A 7850-nucleotide genomic window follows, 5' to 3' on the forward strand; every position below is an offset into this window, starting at 1 on the left:
GAGGACATAGGCAGTATTTCTTCCCTCCAAGCACTATGCAAACTCCTGATGGTCACTGGCAGCAGAGACAAATTAAAGCACTGTTGGCTCTGTGAGGCAGGGACCACCTGAATCTGAGGATTTTTGCACAGCTGAGTACTCTGCCTAGGCTAAGCAAATAATGAGTAATGACCATTAAACGATTAATGAGATGCTAGCAAAAATAATGGCGGTATTGTGAAATGTAGTTTGTCTTCACTAATAATGTTCTCTGGAGATTAGATACTCCTGTGTTCTGCCTTGTAACTTCATTAAAGCACTAACGTGCAGCTGACGGCCAGTGAGGAAATATATGGCTTAGTTATGTGCTGTTCTTCTTAAGACCTCATTATATATTGCTCTCCTGGCCATTAGCACTTAGCTTTTTGGCTTATGTGGAAGCCCTCTTTCCTGATCTCTGCGTTATCCCAACCTTGACCTAATTCACACAATTTCTGATGGAGAGATCTTTTTGCAAGGCCATTTACCTGCTTGGCTTGGAGCTGATGCTGGAGTGAGGCTATCTGAGATGGAATCTCTTCTCACCTCGAGAGTGAATTAGGGAATAAGGTGGAGAATTAGGGAATCAGGCTGATCTCTTAATATCCCAGCTCAGTGATTTTCAGACTCTTTCTGATTTGCTAACGCTCGCATATCTTCCAACGGAGGTGCAGGCCCCAGATAGCTGACATTTAACTAGCTTTTCCCATTATTTTTCTCAGACTCTTAAAATTAGGCTCTAGCCTTGGGGAGTCCACAGTTCACAGGCTGAAAACCACTGATAACAAACTTTTCTTGGGAGATCAGTTTGTCTTCAGTTTGCAGACATGTCATAGAAACTATTTAGGTGTTTAAAAGGACATGGAGGTTGGGTGGTGAAACACATCTCAGTGCTGTGACCCTGGACCTCTGCAGCTGCTGGGGTTCAGGACGGACACAGTCCTCATCCAGTGTGACTACTTCAGGAAGCAGACCAAGTCCTTCAATAGCTGGATTAATGGCTTTTAAGCCAAAATTTCTGTCTGTACTGTGTTGTGAATTCACCAAAGACCCTCAGGTAAGTCACAGCTAAAAGCTGATTCTGCCACCTATTTTTTGCCACCATCCAGAGATGCTCTTTGTTAGCAGGTACATGAGCACTCGACTTGCAGATGTTGGCTGCCAGTGCTCAGATCCCACGCACGGGTTGGTTTACTGTCAGTCTTCTCCTGGCTGTTACATTGAAATGACTGTAAGATAATAAAATCTTGTTTGATGTAACCATAGGGAATATGGCTTTATAAAATAACCTCCTGATTACGTTTCCATATCTCATTACAAGTTGTTCCACATTGCCAGTCAAGAAGACATGTCATATACGAAGTACTATTTTCTGTTGACTCTTACCAGTGATTCAGGCAGTAATAATTTGGGGTACTAGATAATAACTCTCGAATTTTCAAGACATAAGCCATAGCACAGATTTCTTAAAACACTCTTGTGGCTACAGATACGTTGTTATAACACAAATCTGCCTGTACTGACTGAGATCGTGGTTGAATTTAGTACTTCTGGGATGCACAAACAATGATGTATGAGTTCCCTAGAGACAAACTGATTAATGTCACAGTTCTTCTGTAAGGAGTGATCCTGTATTTCTCGAATTTACATGTCAGTAATGGAAGAAGTTTGTAAAGATAGAAAGAGAAATTTATTAAGAAATGTCATCTTTTTTTTCACAAGAAAATTTTTTTAAATTGTGGCCTTAAGAAAAAAACCTGTGAGTTTCAGTCAGGCATAGAGTTATGAAGAAGCATCGCAGTGTCACTGCTGTACACTCTGGTGCAGTAGAGCAAGGGCTTGAAAAGTGGGGTGATAGAGGTGTTTACACCGAGAGGGACCAGAGCCGAGAGGGAGGGAAGGGAGAAGAGCAAAGCCTCAAACACCTTTTCTTGGTGCAATACAAAGCGATGCACTGGTCTTAAATAGCGCATTTAAAAAGAGCAAGCTTGCGTCCTTGTGCTTAACTTGCAGAGGGACTCTTCCCCACTGAGTGGTGCTGCAACTCCTGTGCTCCTGCCTGCCCGCAGCCCCTTCTCCCTGCACTGCTGCACACTGGAAGGGCTGTCTGTCCGTCAGTCCGTCCGATCGTACTTAGATGCAAGAGGGGGATTTTTCAGGAGGGGTGAGCATCCCTGGAAGTGCACATCAGCACTGCCACCCTCACTGTGCTGTCGTTCAGTGATACAGTCACTGAACTTCTGCAGCATGGATGTAATGCTGGAGGTTGAAGAGCAAGTGTGGTTGTCCTTCAGGATGCTTGGGCTTGTCTCATATATGTATCTCAACTACATATCTCTATTAAGTTTTAAGAGTCATCAGGCATTTTCTGGGCTAAAAGTGTGGTAGTGCAATTTTAACTCTTTCTTATGCACTGCAAGTACACTGCAGCAGTTGGACTGGTAACCGAGAGTGAAGCAATCCCAGTGGCAGGGCTGGGTGGTGGTAAGGGTTGTGATATCCGCTCCTCTGTGTTGTAAACCGTGAATCAGGGAGAGGAGTTTCCCAAGAAAAGTGAGATATGCATCAAGACATCATACCCAAAACACCACAGATGTTTTCTTGTTACAAGAAAACCCAATCTTTCTCCACAGGGGTTAAAATTAATCTCATCTTCACGTTCCTTGGTGCTGTGAGGTGGGAGATTTACTCTTCCAGTGCCTTGTGTAGTTATTCATTCTTGTATACAGTGATGGTTTAAAACCCTGTCTCTCTGGGAGGAGAATACGCATGCAGCGAGGCACGATGTGTGCTTTGCAAAGGTGTAAACCATCACATACAGCAGTATTAATCCAGCTGGGGTTTGGGTTTGGGTTCTCTCCATGTCTCAGGCATCCTTCAGGCACCAGCGCTGACTCCAAACTTCCCTCAAAGTGAGCCACAGACAGAAAATTCAGCCTATTACGGCATTTGTCCACGGAGGAAAAAAAACAACCCAGCAGCTCTTTCTTACCAGAAGCCTTTAGTCACATCCTTTGACAGCCCCCTTTGCCAACCACCCTGGCCCCCGGCAGCACAGTCAGAGGGAGGAAGCCTCAGTGACTCCTCATCCAAGCAGACACGGCTGCAGCCGCTGTCACCTGGGATGGAGCCCGCACCGGAAGGGCTGCGCGGCTCTGACATCTCCCTACCCCGAGCTGCTGCTGCTTTTCTGAAAGCCTTTTCTTCCAGATAAAATCCTATCTCATCTTACAGACTCCTCTGGTTCAGAGTAGCTCAGCTGGAGAACGGCTGTCTTTTTATGAGGTTCGTTCAGGAGTAGCAACGACAGGATTGTTTAGAAGCTCTGAAGAGGACATCTTAATATCAACATTTTCTCTCCTAGCTCTTCTCCTTATCTGCTGCAAAGAAGGAGCTTTTCCACATATCTGCGGATCAGGTAACATTATGGAAGTTGTGAGAGCTTGTTACCCAGTGTACCTGTATACACACTGCTGTCTGGTCATCAGTTCCTCTTCAAAGTAGTAAGTCACTTCCGATCCTAAGCAAAATTCATGTTCTTCTCTAAAAATACCATTTCATTTACCTACTGATGCTAGGGTCGCTTGAGCTAAAACACACATCCCTGAAGCATTTAAAACTGGTGCTTCACAGTAGCTGAAATTCATCTTCTGGCAAAATTAGAGTCCTGTTTCACAGGCTGTCTTGTCATCTAGCTCTTGACTTTATCTGTGTATAAACCCCACCTTCTTACATCGTTAATCTTCTTCTCTGTGTATATTTATGATATTTATATAGTGCTGGCTGTCTCCAGAATGCTGTGAACACAAATGTAGTTATCTGATTATGGCAATTTTGTCTTTCTCCCAGGAAAATAACAGCCTGCCTTAACCTTCTCGGGGAAGTCTTTTACTTTCACCAGCAGAGGATATTCTCTGTGATGACAAGTGACTTGTGAATGACCCCTGTGGCAGATTTCATCTGTGCTTGACCATGATATAAGGGAAACCAACAAATCCTAGGAAGCTCAGGATGTTCGGACTCGAAAGTACAGTTTTCCTTTCTCTGCCCAACTCTTATTTCTTCTCTTTCTCACATTCTGACTTGGGAGCTTGTCTCTGAGCTTAAAAGCTTCAGACCTTGAGCTCTAACACCTTACCAGAGGGAAGATGGGAGGAAGAGATAGCCACAGGTTGCTGTGGGTTTACTGCTGCATTGCTCATCTCTGGCTTGTTCCTGCTCACTGTCCCCAGGTACATAATCATGAGGAGTAATTAATACATGTTTTAGAAGAGCAATCCCAAGAAAGAAATAAACTTCATCCAAAACAGCAGGTAATCTTGTAGAAACTGTATGGTAAAACCAACCTACCACTCTAGCCCTGCAACAAGCTCTTGTAGACAGTAAAGGACAAAAACATGCCATCATCAGACACAGATGGTTTTCCACAAAACAGACTCTGCCCTCTCAGTCGTGGTCCTCAGTGCAGAGCACCAAATACCTTTGGAAGACAAGGTTATGCGCTGCATTTTATAACTTTACTTAATACTGACAATTATGGACTCAGCAGAAATGGTCTTTTAAGGCACATTGCAATTTTCCATATTCTCTGTCCCAAGCTAAATCCTTGTGGTACCACAGGCAGTAATTACCTGCTGTGCCTTGTGTCCTGCAGAGGATAATAATTTTCTCACTCTGCCTTTGATAACATCCCATCTCTGTCCAATCACTCCTGCCTTTCCAAAGCAAATAGCTAGAATCCCATTGTGTGGGATGATAGGATCCTGTGGCATTGTAGTAGTCACCCCTCTGCTCTTTCAGGTTTTATCTGCAGTAACAGGGCTTTGGGTATGGGGCTTTTCCAAGAGCTCTGAATGTCTGTGAACTGTTCGGTGTTAAACCTCCCGGGGAACTTGGTGTCTTGACTTTGGTACCACATGCCGCATTAAATATGCTGTTGTAAATTAATCCCTGTCCCTTCATCAAGACCTTTCATGGGCAGACCCCTTTGCCCCCACCACCTCTTCCCCTCCCTTCTCTATAATGGTAGCGTGTCCCTTTGAGCTATTTCTTGTCTTTAAACCTCATTAAATTTGCCTTTTTCTTTAGCTGATGGCGGTCCCTCTCTGCAAAATACCATGCTATAGTGACTCTGAGGGGCACTACAGAAAATATTTGAGGTCCACATCAGAAACAATTCTACAATGATAGCATAGGTGAGTGATGAGGGTCAGGAGAACTGATCCCTCCCTGGATTGGTCTCAGCCAGCGTCCCTCAGCAGTCAATGGCTGAGCAGGTTTCTTGCAGCTAGTTTCCCAGCCATGAAGCAGCACTTTCAGCTCAGCTCGGTGCCTCTGCACTGCTTCTGGTATTCACCTCCTCTTTCCCAGCCCTCTTCTCTCTGTCTGCCTCCTCACATTCCTTGCCAAGAACCACCATTGCTCATTAGGAGTAAATCATCTCTGTGTGATTGAAGCTGAATTTTGGGGGGAACCAAGCCAGAAAACAGTGGCCACAAAACAACCACAAACCAGCTTCGTTGCTGCTGGCTACAAGCAGTGCCCAGAACCAACTTCACTTGGATGTTTGCTGGCTTCTAGCCGCAGCTTTCTGACCTGAGCAGCGGAGCAGAACAATTAAGCCATATAAGTGCAAGGCAGGGATTGTATTTTGGGTTATTTCAGATTATCAAGTTCTCAATCTCTGCATCTGGCATAATCATTGTTTTATTGCCTGTGTCCTCTTTTAGCTAGAAGCGGGCTCTGGAAGCGGATAGAAGCATTGCAAACCCAGCTCTTGCTATTGAATTCCTGCCCAAAATGAGGCTAGATTCTACCCTAAAGGTTTTTGACTACCACAAAGATGAAGGGGGTGAAAATAAGAACTGTAAGAAGTATATACAAGCAAAACCCCTGCCTTGGCAATTGGCCGTAACTACTAGTAAGGCCGTGACTGGGGCCTTGACCTGTTCAATTTGTAGAAAAGAAGGTTGAATGGTAGAACCACAATTCATAAATATCTACTTTGCCTGCTGGATCAAACAGAAAAACATCTAACAAGCTCCACTGACATGGAACTTGCAACTCAGCAAATTCAGACTGGAAGGGACTTGCAAGTTTTTAACAGACAGTCATTTAAACATCATTGTAAAAATTAGTCTAATAGTGCAGTAGCTTCTCCTTTACTTGCAATTTTGAAATTAAAGGGGAATTTATTTTCTAAATGTCTTGGAAACACTGAAAATCTTGACATTAATTCATAGGTAGAGAAGGAAAATTTCCTTTTGAATCCAGTAGGCATAACTCATGCAGAGGCTTTTAGAAGAGATAATAATGTCGGGAATATGTCTGTCAGTAGATGAGAGCTGAAAAACTATTATCTGTTTGTAAAGTGAGTAGTGATGGGTGATGCTCAGTTACTGGGCTCTAATGCCGCCTGCAGGATTTTAGTGGCAGCATGAACAATACGAGTGGTGCAGTTCAAATTGGAGTATTTATTCATATGGGAAGGGAGTGTTTAGTCCCTGTGTTCACATTTATCAGAACCCCATGACAGTATCTGATTTCATAGTGTGATCTGCTGTGCGGACTGGAAATTTTGAGAAAAGATCTGTCAGCAAGATTATTCAAGTAAGTCTTGTTGGGTACTTGTGCTCTCCTCTGTTCCTCTCTGATTTATTTGTGCATTTCAAGAGTACAGTTTTGCAATGCATGCTGGCTATTCCTGGCTGTCAAGCCAAAATTAAGGCTGATATTTGCCTGTGGGGTTAGTCTTCACTGCTGGGACAGGACTGTACCCTTGGAAAAAGAAATAGTTGCATGTGTTTTGCTGAATTCAGCAGTCCCTGATATTCTCCTGGTGAGAAGTGCTTCCCATCATGAATGGACTACAAATTGTCTTCGAGAATCAGCAGGGCTTTATGATACTAAACTTGACATTTCTGAGTTTCTGGCTGGCTCCCACCACTTGAGTCAAAGAGCAAAGAAGACAAACGGTGACTTCAGATGCTCCCAGCAGGCTGCACATCCAGTGCCACCAACAGGGCTCTCTGTAGACTGGAAAGAGAAGGTTATTGCTGCTGTTTCCAGGTTGTCTTTTTGAGATTCGGCCAACTTCAGTGCCATCTGCTTGGGACTCTTCATAGGGGCCAGAAGGGAATTAATGAGCAGCCTGGTCAGCCTGTTTGGGGACTTCTGAAGGTGGTGTTCAGCTTCATGAAGTACACAGGGGTTGGCCAGCTTGGATGGGAGCTTGTCAGGAGGACAAGTACTGGATGGGTCTTGTTTCTATGGCCAGTCTAAGGTTGAGTGATGCAGGAGGACTGTCTTGGTTGACTGGCTGTTTGGTACTGCTTTTGTCATTTTGTGTGGTGGTGTTGGGGGTCTGTTTGCTGTCTGGGGGCTCTGCAGACTGTGGAAGACTGGGAAATCAAAAACCAGGCTTTTTTTATTGCTTTAAGTTTATTTCGAGTTTGTAAACCTTGGAGGCTGTGAAGATGCACTGCTGTTGTGGAACCAGATGGGGAAAGATTGAGGGGTCTGGATAGGAATAGGATTTGGTCGGTCCATCACCATGCTAGCAGTGGGGCCAGGGGCTCTCAGCAGCCCTTCCAGTGAGAAATGTGTTGAGGGGGGAAAAGGAGCTGGACCAAAAAGGTGCTAAAACATCACCAGTCTTCATGTGCAATATGACTGGAAAACACTACCATAAAATAACTCCACCTGTAGGCCAAACAACATGTAGGGTCAAGACACGCTTAATACCTTGACAGTTGACTTCTGGCTAGTATACCAAAGCTGTTGAGTGCCTTCCCTTTGATAATCTAAACCACAATTTTAGGAATTGAGGATGT

This window comes from Nyctibius grandis, chromosome 4 (assembly GCF_013368605.1).
Source record: "Nyctibius grandis isolate bNycGra1 chromosome 4, bNycGra1.pri, whole genome shotgun sequence".
Taxonomy (NCBI): Eukaryota; Metazoa; Chordata; class Aves; order Nyctibiiformes; family Nyctibiidae; genus Nyctibius; species Nyctibius grandis.